The sequence below is a fragment of the Rissa tridactyla genome, chromosome 2 (assembly GCF_028500815.1).
Source record: "Rissa tridactyla isolate bRisTri1 chromosome 2, bRisTri1.patW.cur.20221130, whole genome shotgun sequence".
In the NCBI taxonomy this organism is placed as follows: Eukaryota; Metazoa; Chordata; class Aves; order Charadriiformes; family Laridae; genus Rissa; species Rissa tridactyla.
Window position 1 is genome coordinate 153,370,198 of NC_071467.1, and position 27,072 is coordinate 153,397,269.

At 37.9% G+C, this 27,072-nt stretch overlaps 1 long non-coding RNA gene across 2 annotated transcripts in view; it reads left to right on the forward strand.

Annotated features, from left to right (window-relative positions):
- LOC128905946 (uncharacterized) overlaps positions 1-27,072 on the forward strand; it is a 111,211-nt gene that overhangs the window by 37,975 nt on the left and 46,164 nt on the right. The window contains exon 5 of one of the 2 annotated variants that reach the window (XR_008465029.1): positions 15,217-16,204. The exons of the other annotated variant lie outside the window; for it this stretch is intronic. This is a non-coding gene — a long non-coding RNA (uncharacterized LOC128905946). Of the gene's footprint in view, positions 1-15,216; positions 16,205-27,072 lie in introns of those variants that run through there. 2 annotated transcript variants of the gene reach the window in all.

A 27,072-nucleotide genomic window follows, 5' to 3' on the forward strand; every position in this document is an offset into this window, starting at 1 on the left:
TACCACCTATCAAAGAAAAAATGTAAAAAAGAACCTTTTCCTAAAACCAGCTTGGCCATCAGTACAGCAACAAGATACTACTCAGAAGTGCAAACGGCAGATCAGCAGGACAAGATGAATTGTGTCCCAGGACTCACAGTGCCATTGCGGGAGTTCTAGAACTCAAATGTTAAAATTATTAGCTACAGTGTGGCATTTATTTTCTAATCAGCCTCCTTATTAAAGGAATGAATAGCGTTAAAATGCGTTGCCGTCTTATAGAGTAATAACTAGTTAAAGATTAAAAACAGGGGGTAGAAAAAATTACAGATTGTCAGTGTGTTGTCCCATAGAGTCTACAGTACAACCTGAACTACTAAACATATTTATAAGTAATTTAATAAAAGTTTATGATGAGCTGCTAAACTTAAAGGAGTGGGTGGATATAGCTTTCGGGTCAGGCTATCTCTAAATGGCAAGTTGCCAGAACTGGAAAGGTACCATGAAGGAAATTCTTGTTTTGTTTCTATAGTCTTTCCTGAAGTATCCTGTGCTGTCCACCTTCTGGTACGAGGTAAACTTTCAGCCCAACCTTCTTTGGCCAATTTTATCTTCTTACGAGTCAAGTGTGCTGTTGCCTATTCTCTTGATTTGTAAGGCTACTGAAGTGGGGAAAAGGAGTCTGGTAGTTGCAGAGATTGTTTCAGTTCAGTCTGGAGTCTATGGAGGCTGCGTAGAAGGTTTGTTACTTTTACTAATTAATTTACAGAACTTTTTGTCTGGCAGTGGTTGCTGAACCCTGTCAGTTCACTGTCCCACTATTTTCTCTGTCACTCAGAGCTCACCAGCTTTGCTGGGTTTCAGGCTGATATCTGTAAAATACACTTATTAGGAAGTTCTTCTCATAGATTAGTTTGGGCCTGAAATAACTAGATTTTTTTTTTCTCACATCTAGTGTTTCCAAGGATTGATCCTGATTTCTTCCTAAGTGAGAGAGACAGATGGGCCTGATATCTTTAAACATTTCCTATCTTCTTATACTTTTTTTTTTGTATATGTGTATACACACAATATATATGTATATATCTATATTTTTTTATCATGATTTCCTAAAAAAATAATGATAAAAATGTCAATTAAAAGCTTGTCTGATGATTCAGTCCAGCAAACCACTCATATCTCAAACACTACAGACTACTTAGCACTATAGCACTATTTAAAAATTGGCCATGTAAATTTAATTTAAAGGCTCTGAGGCCCTGCAATGTTGCTGAATCTACTAGTAATAATATGTTCAATACGTGAGTGCTAGTGCTAACTTAATTCTACTTCAGGATATCAAGAATCACAGACACCTTCTTCCCAGTTAATTGCTGTGTTTAATTTGTTTGCTCAAGTAACACAATACTTTGGATTATAATAGATACCAAAAGGTCTCAAACTGTTCATTGCACGGAGCAAGCCAAGAAATGCAGAAGAGGCCCAAACATGTTGAACATCCACCACGAAGAGCAGCTAGTTTTTTTGACATCTTTTGATAACAATATGCTGACATGAAAATTGACTGTTATGTAGTGCTTTTGAAATCATCCTGTACTGTGAATTCTTTAGTTTGAATGAGGGAAATGTCTAATGGTAGCAGACTGCTTATTTTGGACAACATAAAATGAACTGCTGTAAGCATCTTAAATGAAATGCTGGCTGAATAATCATGAGATTAATTACAATTCTGAATCGTTTTCTACCGTGCCCGCCACTTGGTAGCTAGCAGCCAGAGCAGACGCGGTGTTCATTGGTGACTGGTTTTGTGGTGCATCCTCTGAATATTAGCAAAGTAAATGCTCAAGGCAGGAACTCATCTTCCTTTGGCAGTAATTTTAGCAGGTAAACTCTGATAAGCCCATCTCTGAACAGTATTGCAAAATCTCAGGGTACTGTAACTGTTGAAATTGAACCCGTCTAATATTAAAGATTTCTATTTAGGCTAAAGTCAAGAGGCGCTAGACCAGGTCAAAACTTTCCACACACATGAGCTGTCTGATATTTTTTCTTCCTTCAGAAAAGTCTATAGCTTCATAAAAATAACACAACATAAACTTTCATTATCTCTGAGGTATCCTTCAATATCGGTTATCTAATCCTTAGATGGGAGATTCTTCATAAAGGAAACTTTAAATTAAACAAAACATAGTTGCCCCAGATGACCAGAATCTTGGGATGATGCATCATGAAACTACAAGTTCTGCAACTTATTTTTCCTTGCTGACTGTATTTCTTTGCTATTCTTTGATATCTGCTTTCAAGATTTCTGCTGTAGCTGGAGTAAACAGCAGATATGATGTAAAAGATAACTCTCTATCAGCTCCAGAGAGAAGCCATAATGGCACAGATAATCCTCTCGGTAAGCAATGATTTCTTGAGATGATAATTTATGTGAAGTTTGTGTGTGGTATGTGTATTTAACCAACAGGACTGAGCATTTATGTCTTAAAGAGGGTGTATATGCATTTTGCTTACAGGTACTGAGTGTTTTTCCTTTCTGCTTTTTTTGAAGAATTCACTAAAATCTCCCTTTTTCCCAAGTTTGGTACACCGAACATATTCATACCTAATTTCCGTCAATATGAATGCCTAAAGAATTCTTTGAAAATGTCTGATTTACTTTGGCCCTGAAGGTTTCTCTGGAATCCATCAAGTGCACTGACTATCTGCATTGCCCAGTTGCTTGTAAAAATTTAGCTCACTGTCATCCCTTCAGTTCAGCAACCCAGAATGATGCAGCATAACTTTGGGAAACAGCAGCATTAAATTAGAGATGCAAGCTGCAGACTGTAATATTAAAAATGTGTTCTCCTACTGTGGCCTAATTTGCCTTTTTCTTTTTATGCTGATAATGTATCTGAACCCACACTGTGAGCAGCGTGTAATAAGTTTCTAGGCTTTTGGCATCTGTTATGGACAAACTGTGGATTCTTTGCAGCTTCAAACAGCAAATGAAATGAGAAGATCGATGGAATTCGTGTCTAGATATGTGACATGGAAATGTGCCTAAACAAATGTAGTTTTGCAGCAGGAGCACTTAAATTGTGTTGAGGCTAAAAACCCAGATCTTGCTTATCACATGAATTAATTAGCCGAAAAACATTTCTTTCTCCCATTGTTACACGAAGTAAAGGGCTGGGGGTTTGAATCCTGTAATTCAGCCTATGAAACCGCTGTCAGAACCTCTGGCTCAGGAAGCCCTGAAACAGCAGGATGCTGGAGGGGTACCAGGGGAGGGATCACCACGTGCTTGCCCTGCTCTGATACTTTTCCTGAGGCATCTGCTACTGGCTGCCCTCGGAGCCAGGATATCGAACTCAATGGACCTTTGGTCTGACCCAGCACGGCCACTTTTATGTAAGAATACACGTGATCGCGGGTGGTTTTGATCTCCAGCCTCTTCCAGGGCTGAAGAACAACTGAGGATGAATGAAACTGCGCCTGGAGTTAATTTTAAAACACTGTTATTCAGGTTTGGAGTCATTTCAAGGAATGTTGTGCTGTCCAAAAATATGAAAATCCACTGGATATACAGTCCTACTCAGAAGAAGTAAATTACATATGTTTCCATATTCCTAAAGGATTTGGAGGAACAAAGAAATTGTTACCTTGTGGTTCAGCAACATGAGATACCTTGATGGGTGTTATACTTAACTCTCTACACCCTTCCAGCATAGCCTGATATGTGTGCGCCTCAGTTTTACAGTAACAATCTGTAAATAAACATATTTTCTCATTCTCCTTGTCTCTTTTTTTTTTGTTATTTGTTTGTTGTTTTTTTTTTTTTTTAATAGTACATTATTGGTAGCAATATCCCCTAGCATTTATGGTTGAAGCACCTAGCACAAGGAGTCCCAAGTTTAATTGGGGTCTTTAGATGTTGCTGCATCGCACGCGTGACCAATATTTTAAGCTGAGGTGGTAGGAGCTGGTTTTTCTGGAAGGTTATGCAGTCTGCTTGAGATGCACCTTCTCTTTCCAGATCAGAGATGTTTATGTAAGGCTGTAAAAGTGTAAGTTAGAGTTTTGCAAGGAATGGAATAAATAATTCATTCCTTTGTTTAAGTAATACACCCTCTTTCCTAAATGTCTGCTGTCAGGAAAGTAGGCTTGGCCCTGGATTATTGTCTCTTGGTGAGTATACAAGAAAATTGGTTTGAATTCGACACTGTCTGTCAAGTCGCCTTCCTCAAGCCCTCAGCCAGGGAAAACTGCCCTGGGAGGGGGCAAGTGAATTCAGATTTGACACCAAGCGAGCACGGTCAAGTGCTACTTTAACCACAGCTATTCACATTGCAGCAGGCAAAAAGCGGAAAAAAAGGGGTGAATACCATCGTACTTGTCGAGCCAGTAGTTAAGCTGTTTCCAGTCTCTGGTTTTAGACTGGGTAGTGTTTGGACAGAAGCAAGGTGTGTTGGGCAGCTGATGTCAAATAAGGGAACTTTTCACTATGAACATGTATTTTTATTGGTATTGACCTTTCAGATGTTTAAAACAATGTTACAACAGTGTAACTTCTCACAGAGATGACCTGGCTGTCCTTTGATTAGTGCCTGAGAGCTATAATTAAAAAAATAAAGAATACTATGTCACGGTTTATTTGCTGTGGGAAGAGCTTCTTATCCCATGAGGTTTGGTACTGCTGGGCTGACCGAATTAGGTGCAGCTCTCTTTCAAATGCCCTTTGGATAGCATGATCTAAAGGTGGCAAGCGAAGAGGGAGCTAAAGCTGTTCTGCAGTACGTAGACCAAAAAAAGGAGAGAATGTTGCAAAGGAAGCAGGAAGTCTGAGAAAGTCTTGATTTAATTTCCATAAATGTTTGTTCTAAAGATACAGAAGTACCAATATGAAAAAGCTATTAAAATAATTCCACTTCCCCCCCTTTTCTGGAATTTTGCTGATTACAACTCCTTCTATAACAGTTTTTTCTTTTTTCCTTTGAGTGCTATTATTTTGTGCAGTTGTATGAGCCTGTATTTAAAACTAATGCAAAGGGGAAAAGAAAATCCTGCAGTCTCAGGAGCACATGTCTGGAGGGCCACAGTTTCTGTTGAAATGAAGTTGTTAATGGAATTAGAATCACAGTGACATACTGTGAAAGGCTTCTCTTTATTGCACCACTAAGATTTATGAAGGAAATGGTCCAGACTCTGACAAATTCTTGTGAATAGTGAGGAATATATACATTGGTGTGCCAGATGACATACCTATATGTTATATATGCCAGATTAAGGCAAACGAAGCTTTAGCGTAGATTTCAGCTGAGACAGCCTTCTGGAGCAGTTCGCTGTCTTTCTGATATTTTTAAAACCCTGTTTTATTGATTGGTTGCTTGGGAGCAAGAGACTGAACTAATTCAGTCTGAATTAGTTTTATCTGAATCTTCAACAGACTTCAAGAGTAATCTTTGTCTACAGCAAATGAGGGACATGAACTTCCCCAGTTGTCTGAACTTCCCCAGTTGTCTGAACTTCCCCCTTCCTTTGTTCACTTCAGATGCTTGTACTTTAAGCCAATATGATTCAGAAAAGTTATGAAATGTGATAAATATTTATCTTTTTTATTTTTTTAAGTGAATTTAGACATTGGGCAAAATATGAGGCTAAAAACTGAGTCACGTACTACTGTTGCTAATGGCCATGCACGTGTTGGTGCAGGTAATGATTTGCTTGCACACCACTTAAAAGTGACCTTTCTCTGTGGAATTTGGGTAAACTGAATGACCAACGTATAGGAAAACAAGCCATTTTATTGCAGTTATTCTAGCATAGCTTCCTACGTAGGGATTCTGTTATAAAATAAAATTTGTTAGTCTATGAGCAAAATTGTTATTTTACAATGCAGTTTTCTTGTGTTGTTCTGGGATATTGTGTCTGCACAGGAGGGTATTCTGGAGCAGGGATGACAAAATAGGTTGGTCTGAATCTTCATGTGGTCAAGATGCTAAAGTTAAAGGGATTAGTTCCCTTTTTGCCTTTATACCGAGATTTCCTTATGAGTGCCAAGACTGATGGGGTGTCAGTGACAAATGCCCATTAGGATGTGGAAGAGAATGATTCCTCATGGCCTGTTGCTGGGACTGTGCTGTTGGGAAAGGTTTTGTTTGTTTGGTAGTTTCTTTTTTATACAAAAAGGGAAGAAAAATAAGGAATCCAAGTGTTTAAAAATTCAGTCCTGAGCATTGATCATTATTTTGTGTTTCTGAGTTTTTCTGAAAATGAGGCCAATATCTATCTTAAACGTTTTCATTTTCATGTAAGGCCATTAAAATTAGATTCCTAAATTAGATATTGTATTGCTGGTTGAAAAAGACATTTTTCTGTTGTCCAGCATAAAACGTGTTGAAGCCTTCTCTTTTTTTTCTAACTTGGAGCAAAACTCGAAGTTTTCCATGCAATGAGAATTCTGAGAAATTTCATTTTAAAAATATTGAATTGTTTTTACCTGATCCTTAAGTAATTTTGAATTGTTAATATTGAAGCATGCTACATATCAGTATTTTAAGGCAATGGTATAAAATAAATGAAGTGAGGAAGTAGAAATAAAATGCAAATTAAAAAAAAAAAAACAAACCAGAAATTGTTCATTAGAAATTTTAACCTAAGATTTCATTAAAATTGGTGAAAACTTTGAGTTTTGTTAAAATTGTTTTTTCCAGAGAGAAGTACCTGATCTAATTTTATTTGATCTAAAATATTCTTAGATCACTATGGTAGATATTTCAAACATGAAGTGAACAGGTTGTTGCCTGCTATTAGGTGCCCCATTTTGAAAACTGGGCCTCCGTTAATATCAATGAGGATTAAAGGTGAAACAATACATAGCCAACATTAGTCATCATTATCTGATGATCCATCTAGCCTGAAGACAGAGCATTTGCTTCAAAAAGAAGTCACTTCTTCACATTAAGGAACACCAACAGCAAATGGTATCAATTGCAGGTGTAATGGGTTTGAAGAAAAAAATTAAGGACCAAATTGCCTATACATTTGTGCAAATATAGAGGTGATTTTTTTTGTATAGAGTATATACAATAGATCTCTAGGGCATATCTTTGCAGTGGGGTTGTGGGATGGAGGTGGTGAGTTCTAGTTCATTAAATCCTGAGGAAATGTCTGTGGATATGAAAGAAGAACTCAGTCCACCAGGTACAGGATTTGAATCTTGCTGTTGCGATGCATCACCACTTCTCTCTTCCTGAGATTTGATATCTGAAACAGCCATCAGACTGATATTTGCAGTTAGAAGAAGAAAAGAAAAGGCTTTGGTGGGATTTACACGTGATATTTTAAGAACAGTGAAAAGGACTGTTATGAGTAGTAGTAAATTGTGATGAGGCTGTGGAGGGAGAGATTGAGACTGTGGAGGGAAAGGGAAGAAAGGACGCTTCAGAGATTAGATAAGCAGCCATAATTTTCAGGGAATACTTGATCCAAACCTCAGAAGACATTGTGGTTCATATATCATTGGATTTTGACCTGTGCTGGAAATTCTTTTTAGCAGAAATACTGTAATGCATTGGCAAAAACCATATACATTTTCTTTGAAACCTTTTGTCTTTATGCCAATGTAAGCAAGATAAATGCTTTTACCATAAGCCTTTATCTTTCCTATAACCCGTGATCTCTGTTTCGCTCTTAACAGACTTAAGCAGTGGGTTAAGGTTTTTCGGTTTTTCTCTTACCCCCTTTTTTTTTTTTTTACACTGTTGTAGAGGTTTTTCTTCTAATGTGGGAGGGACTATCCCACTGGCCAATTACTTTCTGCACTTTTTAGGTCTCTCACATTCAATAGTCAAAGCTTATCAATGGGCAGCATTGAACATTAAAATGCATGAAGTGGAATTAGACTCTTCAGCCCCTAAATCACCCCATGGGCAGAAACCTTCCTGAAAGAACTGTCATTTAGAATGCAACTAGGAAATAACATGTATTTTAGGCTGAAAGCATAGAACATTTAAAGTTTGAATTGTAATCATAAACGAACGAGTATCAAAAACAGTGGTGGAATGAAGCCAAGAATTTATCAGTTTTTCAAAACACCATTTACAAGAGGCATTTTTGATTTTTTCTTTGGTTATATATCCATTGATATTATGCAGGCTGCATACTGAATCATGACAAAAAGATCTTTGGTGTGTGAGGTGGTGGGTTTTCTTCCTTCAAGTTTTTCCTTTGCTGCAGTTTAATCTGGAATTGGTCCCTGTTCCCATTCATTTTAATTGTCTGCTATGAATTTAGAGGTTTTATGTTGGTATACTTGGCATACTTCCATTTTATCCTTCCTTGCCATGCTGGAAATGGGCTCTGGATCAGACATTGCGAAGGACGTGCATTTACAATCATTCTTTTGAAAACGGGCCTATCCCCAGAAGCACACATCTGCTTCTTGATGCTGCTTCACAACTCAGTGGTTGTCATAGGTGCAATCTCTCAGTGTCTAATAATAGTGGGTGAACCGATACAATGAGAAACACTCTCTCTAGCTTTACCTTCATAGATGTTTTCAGGCTATCTGTGAAGGCCAAGGGATCAAAGACTTTGATTCTGGAGTATGCAGAATCTTTGCCGGACTGTCTCCATCCAGCATCAGGTTATTGCAGAAGAAAGGGGGCTTTCTCTCTCTTTTTGTTTGAGACCTTTCTGGTCAATTGAAGTGTATGCCTTTTTTGTGTACTAACTAACATATTTTTTCTTCACAAATCAAATATAACGTATCTGGAGACACCTCCTGCCAGACGTGCCACCATGTGTTGTTCTTGCAGTGGATCAATGATGAGTTACTTCACTTCAGAAGACAATTCTTCAGTCACGCTGTCTCGATTTTGGGTGATCCCAGTAGCACAGTGGAATACCCTGCTTTTGTGGCACAGGGCTGGTGTTTTCTATAATGGTTCTACGGATGTGTGGCTGTTTTAGCCACAGTCTGTGCATTTTGTTACTCTGAGGGAGTAGTGACATAGCGTGACCTTTTCCATTTTCTGTTTTTGACATCATGGCAGCAGTTACATCATCTTTAATGCAAAGGGTCCTTCCAAATTTTGTAGAGAAGACTGATCTTCAGACTCTGTGTCGCATACTAGGAAGAGAAAACACTCTAACGGAGGGGATGAGGATTCAGCTGTGAAAATGCATGCAATGTATCATATGCTATGTGCCAGTCTTTCATACTTATTTTAGTAAATAATCACAAAGTTTCAGAAATAAGTCAATAAACTATTTTTCTACCACTTTGGTATACCTCATAAGAATGACCTGATTCTATTCATGTACATCCTTCGGAATCCCACTGCACTTTGCTGCCTGAAAAGTGGGCCTCAAAGAGGCAGGAAATATATCTGCAAAGTCTCTCAATTCCTGCCGCGTGACCACATGAAAGTGAAGCAGAATTTGGCTTGTCGTGAGAATTTTCCTAGTAATACTATAGAGCACATTTAAAGGAAACCAAAATTTTCTGCTCGAGTAAATTTTGTTGTGCTGATGAAATCTGGTGGTGCTTAAAGTGGAAACCCTCCTTGGTAAGTGAACAAAGCTATCAGGTATGTTATCTGACTTGACAGTCTGGTGTTTGATTAATCAAACTGTTAATTTGATTTTAAATGACTGATGCTCTTTTAGTATGTCTGTCTTAAGTGCCTGTTTATAATTACGGTACTGAATCAAAGGCTCTTCCCAGCCATCGTACAGATTAGTTTGGAAAGATGTGTTTTGATTTTAGTAGTCGTAAAAAAACTAGCATTGGTGTTTACTTTAAAGCACAAATATGTTCAAAGAAACACATAGTTAAAGTGATAAAGCAGTGCCCTCACACTTTTTATCTGAAAAAGGAATGCGAGGGTGCAATTTTTAATAAGTTATATAAACAGCACACTTTATCTTCTAAAGAGATAACCAGTTTGGGGGCATTCATAACAGTTTGATTGGTGGGCACTTAGCTTTGTGTAATGAACATATATCATGCAAAACTTTTACAAAACTGCTGGAGGCAGGGGATTTAATCTCGCGTGCAGCTGTTTGTGTCTGGTAATTTGCTGGGAATTTGTAAATTCCTGGTGAACTTGCAAACTAAGAAATGGTATCCTGTACCATATAATAACTCTGTGTGCTGGGGTGTATTTTCAAGGGGATTGCACTAACTGTTCAGATATTAGGACATCTGAATATCTGAATATAAGTGAAGGTAAGGTCCTAATCCTATAAAGACAGCCAAGCACATGCTTCATTGCAGTTATCTGTGTAGTCCCGTTTGGCCTGATAGTTATACGAACTCTTAAATGCAAATCAGATCTATCCATTTCTGCAGACTTCATGTATGATTTCAAGGTGTGTATCTATAACTGGAGGAGAGTGTCTACATTTGGAAAAAATTCCACTAATTTCTGCAAAAACACTCTTTTGAAATAGTTCAAAGTATGGCTAATTACTAATGTGGTAAATTAAATGTCTAGCAAATGTACAAAATACTTTAAAAGTGTCAGTCTTGGTATAGCAAAGAGAAAATGTCTGGAGGCGTTTTTTTTGCCTATTTTTAAACTTTACATGTCTCAGATAATACATTTTCATCCCTAGTTTTTCTCATGAGCTGCTTGAATATCTCAGGGGCATATATTGCAATACTGTAACTATATAGCAGATAATCCAACCCCTTAACAATGACATTATTTTTTCCAAGTGTGTTTTTGGACATTGTAGTTAAGTGGGTGTTTAAAAAATATTCCAAATTTAAAGAAAGCTTTCCATGCCTCCTTTTTTGGTTTCCTAACTATATACAGTTTTAAGAGGCGTGATTTTCAGAGGAAAGATACTAGGCACTTTCTGGAAATGAATCCCCACAAAGGCGATTCAGGCATCGTAACAGCCAAAATCATTAGTCATTCTTGAAAATCTTGGCTGAAGGACACTAGACAACACAATCTCTATTTCTGTAGGGTTTTCTGCTTTCTGTTTCTTTTTTCTCACATCATAATTTCATAAATTTTTCAGTCGCTGCAGCCTTTCCAGAGTACACAGACATGAATTTTCACTGTAAAACCAAGCTAAACGACCTTCTATGTTTCTTCCCTTTAGCTTTTCATATATCATATAGAGCAGTATTGAATGATGAGAAATCATTGTTTTTTCCTTAGCAAAGCATCTTTTTGGGAAAAAAAATTAGTCTCTCAAGGGAAGGAGCGTGGGGAAATATAGTATTGTCTCTCCCCTACCCCCATCCAAACCCTAGACAGCTGAATATTCTCATTTAGCATTCCTAAATGACCCTTACTTTGTTGGCACGTCACTAGCCTGCTTTTTTTTTTTCACCTGGTTTATTGAAAGAATACTGAACTTGGCTGAGCTCATGGAGCTGGAATGGGGTTCTGCAAGGCCGTGTCCCTTGACTGTGGTAAAGTGTATCCTGAGAAGAAGCTATATAAATACAGGGATCTGATAATTTTTTCTGTTTCATGGTTCAACCCATGTCAAATTCACAAGCAGGTTACTTAAGGAGCAGAGTACGTTTGTGAGGGTCGTGTATCCTGGCCGTCCTCAGAACTCCAGAGTGGGCTGATTCCTGGGTCGCGGATGCAGAGAGTTACTGCAGGCTTTGTTTTACTTTTTCCATCTGTGTTCAAAAACACTGGAGGTTTGCAGTGGGGAGCCATGTCATTGTTCATTTTATTCCACCTTAGACTATTGAAGATCCTTCCTGGGGATTGCAGTGACTTAGAAATGGGGTGAATTTGAAGTTCCAGAAAGCTAGCTAGAAATGTCTGCCAGGAACATTGAACGCAGTCTAAGGCAGCGGCAATGGTTATGACTCTGTGAAGCCACGGCACCAGTGAGAGTGGTATTTTTCATAGGTTGCCAGAAGCCTGCAGGACAAGCGAAAGACAGCAGCATCTTTCCTATGTGTTTTTTGGGTTTGTGAGTAGAAATGTTTTTTGAGAATGAAGAGAAGAAAGGAAAACTCTTTTACTGAAAGAACCCTAGGGACTGGGGCCAGAATTAATTTCAACTAACCGTAATACCCAGCTGAGATTAGGAGCCCTGTTCTATAGCCCATGAGAAGAGGCAATTTTAGAGTAGCAAAACTGAATTATCCTTTAAAGCTGTCTTTTAGCATTGACTTATACAGGCAACCTTTGTTGATGGGCCTCCTAATTAGGCACCCCAGAGAAATTCCTGCAGTTAGTGAGATGAATTTGGATCTCAGTGAAATAAAACTTCCTCAATTTTCTCTCCTATACATAGCAAAAAATTGTATAGAAGAACATAGGAGCATTTAAATTTAACAGAAAGGTGCATTTTTAATCTGGAGAGTTGATCACTAAAACTTGGTTTGATAAGCGCCTTGCCTTGCTTGGCTAAGGAGATTAGTCAAAGCATAGAACTTCTTTTTTCTTCCAGCTGATTTTCATTTGTACCACCATTATTACTTTTGAGCATATTTTTACAGTCTGAAGTTAGAAATTTCCATTTATATATCATAGTTGAAGAGTATATCATATTTGGTGATGCTCTGCAGAAATATTTTTTTGGTTCGGATAACTCTCTTAAGGAGAAATAGAAGTTATAGTACTATTTACCTGCACTGGCAGCTGTAAAGTCCTGAAAAAAATGAAGAATATTTAATAGGCAATAATAATGCATATGAATAAACATTCTTTTATAACAAGAATGGGTTCTTTTCTGCAGCCAAAAATTTGGCATTAGGTTTTGGATACTTCACCGACTCTCAGTCTTCTTCTATCTAAACTTAAAATTTAGATTGTGAAAAGCTTATTTAGGCTTTTTTTCTTTTCATTTGCATGTTTTACATGGATCTCTTGATAGGCTTCCACGAGGACAAGAACTAGATTATTTTCAAATCACATAAAGTGCAGCAACGTGGCAGAAGAGTTCTGTATAGAGGATTTATTATTCTTAAAAAATGTAACTACCATTCATTTACAGAAGTCTGTGCAAATTATCCAGATTAATTCTTGGAACATGGAATAGCCGTTTCCTTGCAGATAGCTGTGTCCACTCTCTTCTCTAGCAGTGACCTCTCAAAGAAATTCCTTCACGAAGAAGACGTTTCTGTGGGGAAAAGGAAGAATGTGAACTGGTATATCCTGATAGGTTGCTACTACTAATTTATTAACCAGCTATCTAAGCCTCTGTGCTGGCAGTTCCAGCTCTTGTTCTCCTTCAGAGGAGCTTTGGCCAGAAATGTAATAATTGTTAACCGTGGCAGGAAGACTGAAAATGAAGGGAACTGGAGTTTATACTTAACAAAAAATCTTGCTGCAAACCTCTCTTGTTTGGGTGTCCTGACTTCATTATAAATAAATGTGTGTTATTGTGGTTGTACTCAGCTTATTATTATTATTATTATTATTATTATTATTATTTCTTTTGGTGAGGGCAAACAAATTTTTATAGATGTAGTTAGGAAATTTATTCTGTACTGCCTATGGATTGAAGTCAAAAGCTATTAACTTCACGAATTCACAGCTTTAAATACACTGAGACAGAGTATTTACAAGAAAAAAAGAACACCTATATGGATTTACTGCTGTGTGCAGAGAGGAGTTACTGGTGGTGGGTTGCACTATCTGAACTTCTTTGGATATACACAGCATTTCATGTGAGGCTGAGGGAGTGTCCGCTGCTGGGCCGGTTCCTGAGCACAGTTTTACCCGTACACCAGTGCTGGCTGGGAGCTTGTACTGGTTTTAGGACTATACATTATTGGCTCAGATTGGCCACATCCTGGGCTTGCCAAAGTGCTGATGTTCAGCTCTGGACTGTAAAGAAGCTCAGCTCAGCTGAAGAGGTATTTGCACCGGTATGGAAGGGGAAGGAGTTTTCTGAACAGATCGTGGGGGATCTGGGACAGCACATACAGTACGGACAGGGAGCCCAGGCAGCTGGCGCGACAACGGACTTCAGAGGGACTATTTTTAATGTTTTTGTTTGCACCTTTGGTCAATATATTAAAGGTCTTCACTTAGAATAAGCTGATGCAGAGGAAACACTGGGCAATTGGTTTCAAAAGTTTCTGTGAAACGCTTTTTTTCGTAGTCGGACCTAGCTGCCTGCCCCATATGGTACGGCTCCTCCAGAGCAGAATGGTCTCTCAGGCCAGCAGCACTTGCTCCCCTCTGCTTGTGCTTCACTTTGCTTTCTGTGCGGAATTGATGGTTTTTGCTAACGCTGCTTCAACAGTAACATATTAACCCTGCTTGAGAAACCCCCTCTCCGTTTTGTAGCTATTCTGGGCAGAGTGCTTGCTGCCACCTCTGCTGGGTGAAGCGTTTAGGGTATTCTCCAGGGTGGATGGACTACAGGAGAGTGAGCGTTGAGGTACTTAAGCTGGTTTTAACTGAGCTAATTTCTGTGCAAGGGTTAATCCACTTTAGAGTTTCCTGCAGGTTAATGTTGTCATCCCCCGAATTAGCTTGCAGAGTTCTGTGCTCTGGAGCCAAACTGTTCTGGGTACTCATTTTTTTTAAAGCTGCTTTGTATATTTTCAGACTGCAAGTAGGTTAGACATACATTTGTGATCCTCCCCTGTCCCCTTTATGTGTTTAAATCTTAACTGAGGAGACTGAAAATATTCCTGCCTAACTTCTAAGAATCAGAGGTATCTTGGTTTTTTCCCATATAAAGCATGTCCCTGAGCCTGGCAATCTATGGATTCCTCCTTTGTGCCCACGTGTCTAGTAGTTACTCACTGCAATGCTCTGGGTTAGGGCACAAATCCTTTTTTTTTTTCTTTTTTTTTGAGGTCTTCATTAATGAAGACTTTGGAAGGTGTCCTGTTGTTTTGGTAATTCTCGGAGCATTTGGGGAGTGCGGAGGCACAAAGAAAGCGATGTGTGTATTTCTCTCAGACCCTTATACGTTCTCCTCACAGACAATTCCAGTTCAGTTCATTTTGTAGATTTCTGCATTTCCCTTGCAAAAAATCAGTTGTGGTGTGTCCAGCTCCCTAGCCTGAACACAGTCAGTGCAAAGGTTCAGAGCTGTCGTGTTCAGGTTACCCAGCACTTTATTGTGTTCACCTACTGTCTTACAGTAGGTCCTGGTTTTTTTGAACAATTATCTGAATTATACAAATACTTTTTTTACAAACACACTTTAATCTATGCCTCATTCACAAGTTATTTTGTCTGTTAACTTGCTGTTAATTACTTGTGAACAAACACGATTATTTCTTCTCCTTGACAGGATAACTGATTCCACTGTCGACTGAGGAATTAAATCAAAGACCATTCAAAATGGCTGTGCAGGAATATTTGGCATCTGTGGACCTGTTTTTTTCTAAGTATTCACAAGACTTGGTCATGTTAACTTGCTTGCAAATGGGAATATATGAATGATTATAAAAGAATTGCAGTCCAGCCGGAGTGTACACACTTTTGCCAGGGAATCACCACGATACTCCTGTGGTGTCCCGTACCATGCCGGGGGGCATGAGGTGCTGAATGTTCTGGCATCCTGCAGAGCCAATTGTATCACTCCATGGTTTCATTGTACTGCCATTCCTTCCTATCTCTGAGATCCATTTGGCTCACCGTAGTAAGAGAAGTCTTTCCTTTTGGATGCAGGCACCACTGAGCAAACTGTGTTCGTAATCATAGTTAGAAAGAAGAAAATATGTATGAAATTAGTGGTGAGTAGCTGGTCACTCTACAGTTCAGCCCGAGGCTTGTTTAGGTTAACTGGAATATTTTCGTCACCTACTACAGAAGCTGGGATTGGATCCTCAAGGAAGGTTTTATGAATGCCATCTACCTAATATTTTAAGGCTTTTTTTACTGATAGAAGTTTCCAAACTCTGTCAGTGTGGGAGGGAGAATGTTCCATTGAACACAGCTATGCTGAATATGTTTTCTTAATAGATTTGTAGATGAACCTAAGAGACTATTATAATTGTCTGGTCTGATGTTATTGAGATGACAAAATTTTACTCTAATATTTTTAGGAAGCCTATTACTCCTCTTTGAGCAGTGGCATACAGTACAAAGTGTATCATAAATATACATATATACACAAATATAAGTACGTGCAGCTTAAATTTAATGAATGAGAATTCGGTTGTGGTCAAATTGAAGATATGAATTTCCATAGGGATTACAATTGCTAAAGGGTAACGCTAGCGAGGAAAGATTGATGTAATTAAAAACACACTATTGCAGATACGTTGATAATGTACTGCTGGGTACTAGTGGTACTGGGTACTACTCCAGAAACAGAGTTGACATGTCTTCATCTATACTGTTTATTAAACCCCCTCCTTTTTGCTTTGATTCTCTCACGCTGTGCTTACAGCTCCTATTTGATGAGGAATTAAACACTCACGTTTACTTCCTGAGTCTTTTCTTAAGCTTGTATCAGACAAAATGAAAGAAAAACAAAGATTGGCTGGAAATTCTTGAGTAATTTAGTTTTATAAATCCTTTCAGGAGATCCTGTGTTTACTAAGTGAACTACATGGGGTTAATTTACTAAAGTGTTCTGAAGGACTTAGCCAAATGAGAAAAGAAACATTACCTAGAGTTGCTGTTCTTTGCCAGGAACAAAAGTAAAACAAATCAGTGGCAGGATGAGTGGATCCGGTTAAATAATAATGTCTCTCCAGCAGGAAGTCTGTCTATCAACTGAAAGGTGAGACAGCAACATAATGACAATGCCCTGTGGATCAACTCTGAGGGCAAAAAAACCCCGTCCGGCAACACAACCCACCCCCAAAAAACCTCTCAACGAAAATATAAGATGACAGAATTCACACCAGCATTTTTTTAGTCTTTGAGCTCAAGTGTCTGGAAACACATTTCTCCTCTAGGTTATTCACATGCAGATTCCTTCTTGTGGTGGAATGCCCCAGGGTAACCGAGAGCAGAATTTGGCCCTTTCTGTTTGCTCAGTGAGGCTAAGTGCTGCTTTCTCAGTGAAATACCTGCCTTAAAGCTGTACAGCTGCGATATGCAAGAGTAGCTTTGGCATTTCCTTTTTTGTTTCTGTATAGGAGGTGAGTCCTGCAAAATCTGAAGACTTTTGCATGAAAACGAAGTGGGCAAGGGTAAGTGTCACACACAAGTTGTGGCCTGAGAACTTGGGACGTGGGGATGCATTTGTGACAGCAAAGGTAGAAATAAGGCTTGACAGAATTAATATCAAATTATTAAAAAAACTGCAAAAGCTTTTCAGTCTTTCGTGCTCTGTTATTTGTTTTTCAGTTCCAGATGAATGCAATGCTCCTAGGGCACGTGAAAATTCCCTGGAATTTGGCAACAGTTGTAAATACTTATTGTCTCTGAGAGGAAATCTACTTATTTAATATACTTAAACATGAATTTAGCAGCTGACAGAAGTTTGAAAACTTTGATATCCGTTTCTAGGACTTTCAGCATATCATTTTTCAAAATCAGTGTACTCATTTTTTTTTAAATATATGAAGTCTTCTCATACTGCTATCAAGAAATCCCGAATTGCCATTTGTGTGCTTAAAACATCTGCAGGAAGCAAAGGTGTTGCGTTGTTTTGCAATGATCAGTTCAGTTCTCATTTCCATTCAGTAATTGCTGTGAAAGATTTACCTGCTGTAATGTAGTTTATTTTGTCTGGAAATGCCTTTGTTTCTGGGTATGGCTGCTAAGCAACAGGCCGGATATTTACTGTCAAACACATAAAACAAAAGCCTCATCTGCCACTTGGAGGCCCAAAGTCATTGCTACTGAACCACTCAACTGGGTCGTCATATTTGAGAGTCAGCTCTAAACTTAGTTTTCCACCACACAGTCAGTCCTGACATTATCTAGTGAGATTATAACTACATAGGAGTAGTTTAATGTCTCATATATTATTTATTTTAAATGATTTTTTTTTTCCCCTCCATCACACTGGAAAAGGAAAACTTACCTCATGAGACAATCCAATTTTCAACTGAGTTGCCTTCTCAGTTACCCTGGAACAATGAGGGATTTCTTTCTTAAGTTCCTGCCTCAATTAGAGCTGACCCCTTCCCTTCTATTACCTCCCTTGCTCTGCCCAAAACAATAATCAAAATATATTTCTTGGAACCAATCTGGGGAAAAAAGAAAGAGCAGAAAACCCAAGTCCCAGAAGGAGCAGTCAGGCAGAAATGCTACTGCAAAGGGAAATTACCATCAAGGCAAGTAGATAATCAATAGTAATCAAGCTGGTGGCTCTAAAATACATCAGTTTCCCTCAAGACTTGCACTATGTTCATCTGCAATGGGTCAGAGGCCACGGCAGACTGATTGCAATTGAGGTAAGCTTTTCAGAGAGGTCCAGCTGACACAAGTCTGCAGTTTTTCATAGCTGGAACTTGTCACCTTCTCCAGCAAGGGGGTTGCTCCATCCTCTTTCAGCACATCGTTTCTAGTCAATTTGGGAACCGTGGGTGACATCTGCCAGGTGTCACCTACGTATAGTTGTTTGGGGGCTAAACAGCGGGAGGCCATGAATCATTCTGAAAAGCGCTGAGAAGTTTATTGGAGAAAAATTTCAACAGTGTTGCTAAACCCTGTTGGCAAAAGTAGGCACCTAATATCTACAGCTCCCATGTGCTGTACACATCATTGTACAACAGGGATATACAAATACTTACATGTAAGCTAGATAAATGAATTTTGGTCTTTTCACTGGATGTGCACTGGAAATGGGTGCTCCTGGCATTGTGAAAGAAATATTCAAGGAAGCCGCGGCACCAAAATACCGAAGTATTACAGAATTGCCTTTTGCTGTGGCAGGTTTCTTTCAGCATTTGTGGAGGAAATAATAAGCAAGGCCTGAAAAATAGAATCGGCTAAACTGACTTCATGGATTTTGAAGCAGTCGGTACCCATGCAAAGTCCTGCTGTGTATGGGTTGGAATATTAATTTTACAGGCTAATCCATCTGGCCATCTGCTCATCTGAAATTCAAACAGGGCTGTGTATTGCAAGTTAATACCTTATAACAACCAATAGCTATAAATGATCAGCAGAATATGTCATTCTGTCTTGCTCCTCCATCAGTGAATGAGTATGACATGTCATTTAATACTTCAGCTACTGATTATTCCTGATGGGGGGAAAAGGTGAGAAAGCAAATGATTGAGCTGGTAGTGATGTTTGGCATCTTGTGCATCCACTTTTTTGTTGCTCTCTCCTATGGTCCAATTATTATGGGTTGTGCCAAAGGCTAGAGGAAAGACTGTGTTTAGATCTTCAGATTGGAAGTAGCGTGACAAATAATTTCCTCTGAGAATTACTTTCCTGTGGAAAGAATTGGTCTTGACTGGATAGTCAAGACCAATATTTCAAGCTCTTGACTGGTCTGTGGAAACCATGAATATATGCGGTTTTTTTCAAACCTAGAAAAAATTTGATTTGACATGGTTCCAACAACCAAACTGAGGATTTCTATGTAGAATTGAGAAATACATATTGTGCTTTTTAGTTTGTACCTGACTTTATTAAACATTCAGTAAATAGATAATACTCTCTAAATCAACATCTTTAAGTCACTAATATTTGCCTAATATTTTAAAAATTCTAACTCGGGTATATCAGAACCAATATTTGTCCTTGTGGTTTTTTTCTACCTTTGAACCTAAATTTTAATTATTTTGTTTGACAAAGGATGCTTTTTCAAACTGTGTGATCTGAGTAGCTGCTGAAGTCTTTGTCATGCCAGTGGTACACTTGAAATGTTTAACATTTTTTAATATTATGATAACACTCTTTTAATTTATGTATCTTCTCGATATGACTATGGCATTAGTTATGTAATAAACATGAAAATCTAAGCAACAGTTAGTTATTAATTCTTTATGTTTTTATGGTGGAGTAACACAGCAAGGGGAGGACTTAACAGAAATAAAATGTGAGGTAGGATCCAGCTCTGAGTCTTTCCATAATGATTATGTGGCTGACCGCCTTTTGTGCCTTTGGAACTCTTCACCTCTGTGAGATACTTAGAGTCAAAGCTTTTTCTTAAAAGAAAGAAACCTTGGCTTTCTACCATTTTGTTAAGTGAAGTTGCTTAATGTCTGTTCCCATTCTGCAAAATGCGTAGTCAAAACTCTTTCACTGAATTGTTAGGGGAAAAAAAAAAAAAAGAATCAGAACCCAAATTTTCCCAGAACCTAAATAGAATTTGCTTTTGGAGTATTTCCATTTATTTTCCTAGCCTGTGTGAGGAATGGTGGTAGGATCTGAGTCATAAAGTTTGGAAAGAACTTTAAAGTCTTTAGAAAACTATAAAATATTACTAAGCATGTAATTAATTGCTCAAACTCATAGTCTTCCTAATGGGTTTACTTTGTTATAGTAAAAGGAGAAGTTAGATTGCTCTAGGAAGTACATTTTTGTAAATTTTTAAACCACAACAATTTAGATAACACATTTTAGCCTAGATTATGGTTATGAGTTGCTGCATTACAAGGATTCCACGTAAAACCACTTCATACCATAAAAGGTAACGCCTTTATGTAGATGAATAATAATTGTGAGAAATCAAATGAAGACTCAGAAGAAATAAAAAAAAAAAAAAGAGGAAGCTGAGTGTATGTAAAATATCATCAGGGAGATGATATTTTTATTGTCTCTGCTGTTAATACTGAGAAGAAAAAGAAGACTTGGTGTTTCTTTATTGGGTGCCAGGGAGGAGTCAGAGACAGAAATCCTTTCCCTAAGAGCTCTGAATTAGCCGAGTTTTGTTTGGCACCATTCAGGTGCCATAGACCAGGATAGCAAAGCAAGCTTTCAGCTTGCCTTGTTGTTGAGGTTCACTGAAAGCAGAGAGTGTGACTGAAGGAAGAGTTTGGGTAGAACCTTGGGGGGCAGTTAAATAATTTAAATATTTCTGTTTGCTTTTCACTGGAAGACAACACACACTTTGGAAAAGACACAGTCAAAAATGTTGGACACCTCCCAAGCAAGCCAGTCTTTGCTATTTCCTACTCTGTCATTACCTGAAAGGAAGAAGCAAATTTTGATACATTTAAAACTAATACTGAAGTGCTAAGTGCAAATAGGGATTTAATTCTGATGAAGAAAGAACAATAAATGGAGGAAATTATAATAATACAGATTTTTAAAAAATCCCTGATAACTTTAACCTTTTATGAAACTATTTTAACAAATAAGTGACTTGAAAATATCTCATTGTAGACATTGGTAAGAAATTTGCTAATCTGATAAACTGATTGTACTGAAAACACACTACTTTCTTTTCAAAATATACCTGACTTGGCTTCTCCTTCTGTGATTGTTTTTGTTGAGGCTTTTCTACATTTTGATACAACCAGAATTCTTTTCAAATTATATATCAAATACTTTCTGGGATTGTTAAAGTCTTGGTTTAAGTTTGGGCCAAGTGAACAATCAATACGTTATTTGCAATGTGTTGATGGTGGGTATAACCTCAGGTCCGTGTCCCAAGGAAAAATGTAGACAACTCTGTTACTAACTTATTTTCCATTTTTCTGTTGTTCCTCTGTCTAATGCCTATTCTGACAACTCAGAATGTTGAACAAACAAAGTAAATAAGCACTATGGAAACCATAGATCATAAAATATTCATATGCTTAGAAAAAATACATATTTAAGTTTCTTTTGGTCTCTTCAGGATGACTTTTGTTTCACTGTATCGGTTTCAATAAAAGAGACAGCATGCACTAAACAGATAAAATATCCATTTATGTTTGAGGATATCGAGCCAAGTTTTGCTATCAGCTGTACTACTGTGCTGTAAGTGTGTTGTAACTTCATTGGAGTTACTGCGGTACTATCTTGACAGAAGTAGGCAGTGATTAATGAGGAATATAGTTAGTATATATTCTAGGAAATCTTGAATAGTGGTATCTAACCACAGTCCAGATTTCTCCCTTCATCTCCGAATAGGAAACTAAAATCAGACTCAGGTTCTAGGTGCGTTCTGTTAGATGTTCATGTATTGCTCTGTGGTGCAGAGCAATGCCATACGGGAGCACTTCGATCAAGCTTTAATTTAGTGGTTAGGGCACTTTCTTTGAAAACAGGAGATGAACAACTTTTACCTCAGGAGAACACATTACCCAAGTCTCCCAGGACCTGATTATATGCTTTAGGTGCTCCACTGTTATTTAAAGCAAGGGCACTGACAATTTTTCCATCAATGCTTGCAATCAAAGCTTGCAATATGTCTTCTCACAGGAGAGAAATAGAAAACCTACTTCACTGACCTTGTGGTGGAGAGACCCTCCATTCATGAGCAGTGGCCATTTGTCTGGGATTTCAAAGCCATAGAGTTGAGAGGTGTAAAATATTTCTATGTGAATGGACTTGTGTTAGTTCCTCAACTCTCTCTTACAAAAAAAAGTCATGACGGAAACTAGAAACTTTCTGATCAGAATATTTATGCCCATTCCTTGTGTTCCAGGGTGAGAGCTATTAGAACACAGTGGCAGCTATCCTGTTTGTGGGATATCTATGAGACGCATAGCACAGGACATTAGTGAGTTTGGCTGCCAATGATTGTATTTTTACCCGAGTCATTCACCCGACAATTGTGTATGTGCTGGTGTGTGTATGCAGGTATTATAAGGAAAGAAAAGACTGAAAAGTACAGTGATTTTCCAAGGTGCCATAGTACGGGCATTCCCAGTAATAAGAAAAAAGAAGAGGGCAAAGGCACCATAGAAAGTGAGATTCCTTGGCAGTAGACCTTGCTGTACTCCAGCTGGAGAATACAGGAGATTTGTATCTGCAGTGTAGTCAAATATTGGGACAGGAGGATTTACATCAGAGGAGCTTGGGCTGCTGAAACATCGTCACATGTTCTACAAAAGAGTTTACAATGTCAAACGTAAATGATCCTAGAGCTTCATGTTTTGGGATAACTAATCAAAATCAGCTGATAAAACGTCAAAGCTGCTGACCAGGAAGAACCATCAAGCTAAACTAAATGAGCAGAGATGTGGAGAAAGGAGGAGGTGGTCAGTAATGTGGCAGCTCCCGGGCGGTCAGGAAATCTGCATTTGGAGTGATGAGTTGGGGTGAACGTGACAAGAGAAATCCAGCCAATAAATCTGATTGATTGATATTTTTCCTCCTACTCCCCTATTCCACTGCGTGTTAGGGAAGAAACAGAATTTTTTTAAACCTGAAATGGATACCTTTAGCCGGACAGAAATCTGTCTCAACACAAAAGAATGAATGAAGATTTCTTAAAATGTAACAAATTTCATTAGACTGTTCTTGCTGTCCAAAGTTGCTGTTCCTCAGGTAATCATCGTTTTTATTGGATGGTGGAACATGTTTTTCAAGTGCTAGGTCTGTTTACAAACTTTAAGAAATCTAGTCAGAGAAGTTGTACTGTCTGACTGGTAGAACCAGTCACGTGGCTGGAAAAGTGAATTCCAAATGTTAAGTCCACAAGTGAATAAAGAACAAGTCATGTGCATCCACTTATATTTGCTTTGTTTATAAGCAGTGAATGCTAAATGACTGAATGATTCACAAAAAATTATGTCTTGCAAACAGCCTAAGTGCGCAAATTGAGCCAGTTCCTTGTGACTGGAATTTAACCAGATCTAAGTGTAAGAAACAGACGTTCTCTATTTCTATATATATTCAAATGCATTAGATTTTACAAAAAAAAGTAGATTTTGTTATTGTTCACCTGCAGTCAGGAAATCCTGTGTAAAGACTGATGATTAATTGCCTGCTCTATCTTGCGTCTTATCTAGAAGTCTTCGCCATGCAAAACAAGTGTAAAATGCCGCCACACTGATGCAAATATAAATGGTAACGTGAGAGAGACGGGAACAGAGAATGCATCCAAAAAGAGCTGTGGTTGTATTAGCAAGGTATTAGCAATGAGTAAGTCTAACCACATTTCACTTTTAAAACTATGATTTGCAACCCAAGTTACTTAGTTACTTGTGAGCCCTCTATTTTAGTCTACAATGGTTGTAATGAGGTAACTAAATACCAAGACTAGCTTCACTAAATCCAATGTCAAATTTCCCTCACGGATCTAAAAATAAAAAATTTAAAAAAAAGTCAGTACATGGGATTGCATTCATTTAACTCTCATCTTCTGAGCTGAAATAATTTGTAAATAAGACCTCACCAGGAAAGGAGAATGCTGGGCAGTGTGAATGAATCCGGATTATCAGCTTTAACTCTAGATTTCCTCATTGTTTTTGATATGTGTCAATATGCTGTTGTTACTCATGTCACTATTAAACAAAAATGGATTTTACTGTCAAAAAGAAGTATCCCTCCAGACAGAAGCCCCACAAGCATTTTCAGATACTTCTTGTTTCATCTGTGGTGTTTAGGCAGACGATTGTTCACTTCAGTACTTAAGTGGAAGAAATACTGATCTATTAATTCCTACTGATTTGGAACAGCATGAATTTTTGCTGCATTGCTGTTCGCAAATTCATCGTCCATCAGAAGCAGAAAACCTTGTGCTTCATGTTCAAGAATATTCTAAATTTAAGTTTGTGGATTCTTTTATTACCATTAAACCTTGCTGCTTCTTGAAGGTCTACAGCAAGTGTATGAAGAATGTTTATAATAGGGTGCAGAGTGGGAAGTTTCTGGGATGAGAGTTGGGCCCTGGCAGTGGTCACACAGCCATGTTTAAAAGGATGTACACGTTTGTATTTGCCAGGTTGGCCTCACTGTATTTGAGAGATGTCCGCACTCGTGTATTTTTTGTGTGCATGTGAAGAGAGTAAATTTCACTTAGAGTGAATAAACTTCTGGGACGATTTTTCCCCAACACTTTTGTGTAATCATCAGAGCGTGCCACCTCCTTTAGCTAATATTTGTAGTAACTTTATATGTTAAAACAAGGCTGTGCGGTAGCTGCTGGTAGCTTAACCATGTGGCTGCAAAATTAACCTTTGACCTTTCTTAGCCTAATCAGGAAATTGACTTTAGGAGTTATTCCTTAACCTGGGATATGTGGTTAAAGTTAAACATCACTAATAGGAAGTCTAGTAACAGGAAACGTGTGAATGCTAATCCATACAAACATAAACAAACCTTTGGCTTACATACAGTTTTATTGGAATTTTCCTCTTGACTCCCTTTCCTTCAGTAAATCAGAAAAAATTACAAGCAGCTTGTTAAAGTTTTGGAAAAACTTCAGATCTTTGTGGCTATAGATTTATTAGATTTCTGCTCAGGGAGGCTCTAAAACTTGGGTAGCATTTTGTCAAGAATCATCTCTGGGCAGGTACAGGCAATTCACCTTCACTGCAGTTCTGATTAATGAGGGTATTCACCAGAATAAGCAGAATTTTCTGGCAAAGGATTAACTAGGAGTGTTTATTTTTGTGCAACTTAAAATTGGGTAGTTTGGAGAAAAGGGTTTACAACAGTACCTATTTCTATAAGATCATTTTGAAATCTTTTTAGAAACAAAATTTCCAGAAAGCCACTGAAATGAATATAAATCCAGTACAGAAAATTATCTGTGAGAATTTGAAATATTTTTATTGTTCTCATTGGATTCCCGTTACATTTCATTAGGAAAGTAGGCTAGCATAACTTGAAGCTAAACGTGAAACCAGTCAATCACTGTAGATAAAGTATAGACCTTGGAAAACCTTTGAATTTTACTTTGCTCTTCGTACTAAATCCACAAAACCTTCACGTTCATATTGAGCTCCACTGAGTTCAATGGGATATTGTGTGTGTCCATTGACACAGATCAGCTTCCAGGATTTGGGCCAAAGTCATTTTTCTGGGAGGAGTTTCCTTGAAGTCAAAAGAAAGGGGAGCAGAAAAAAGTCTAGTCTAAAAAAATTCTTTCTCAAAACAGGAAACAACAAGATAACTGTAAAACAGTAGCCTACAATCTCTGTATTTCCTCTCTTAGCCTCCCCAGAATGATTAAATCAGTGATATTGACAAAGAAACCCAGGCAAAATATTTACCATGCATATTAAAGCAGAGTGTATGTATGCCATCAGAATAATGTCATAATGATATGCGTTCACTTCATGTGTATTCACATTATTAGCTAACCCACAAGGCACACAACTCATGGCATTACTTTGCAGATAATTTTGTTCCAAAGGGAAGATTTTCAACAAAATTCTTAAGATGTACAATTGTGTTAACTTCAATAAAAAAGTTATTGCATGTAAAATGAATATCAGATGATTATCTAAAATGTGTTTAATGATTAACAGCTGTGAAGTAAACCGTAGAAAAATCATATCAGTTCAGCCTTGTTAAATAAATTTTGGATGAATTTAGTTTGCCTTGATATGGTGTCTCCTTTAGAGCTCATAAAAGCTTCTCTTTGGGGCACTGTAAAGTTCCACCCCCATTTGAGTATTTGGTCGTCTTTCCATTTTTGGAGCCCAGTTTGCAGACTGATGTATTGTAGTCATTCACACCACTGTAGTCCGAAAACTCTTTGCCTATGATACCCAGGCAAAAATAAAAATTTATTTCGATCACAGCCTTATTAAACACATGCTTTACAGAGTGGCAGTGATGAGTGAGGAATATGCAGCCTGCAAGAGCCCTCCCGCTTAAATGTAATAATGTTAAAATTTAAAAAAAAATTACTATGTAAAGGTGTGACAGTATTTACGCAAGTAACTCTTAGAGCCTGGTGCTCTCATTAGCCTGGTGCTGTTGGAATCATTCCTGAAGTCAGTAAATTTAAATATACATCAGGATTTGATCTTAAATTAATGAAATTTAATGAAAAGCTGTAAAGAAGAAGTGGAGTGAGCCTCAGAGCAGTATTAAGCCACTTTTTTTTGCTTGTTTGTTTGCTAGCAAAAATAAAGGCTTTCATTTTTTTATGTTACTATTTGGCAAGGGTTTTCATCAGTTCCCTTGAATAACATCTTTTTTATAGTGAATTTCCATGAGGCAATAAATTTAATATTTTTAAATACTTGAACCTTGTGACACTAATCTTTTTACAGAGGAAAAAGCTCCTCACTCTTCCTATGAATCTGCTTCTATTTTTCCTGTTCAAATCTTGTTTTTTTGTTTTCTCTTTAAAAACCTGCTGGAATATTTGAGAAAGAATCTGTCTTTATGAGGCTCG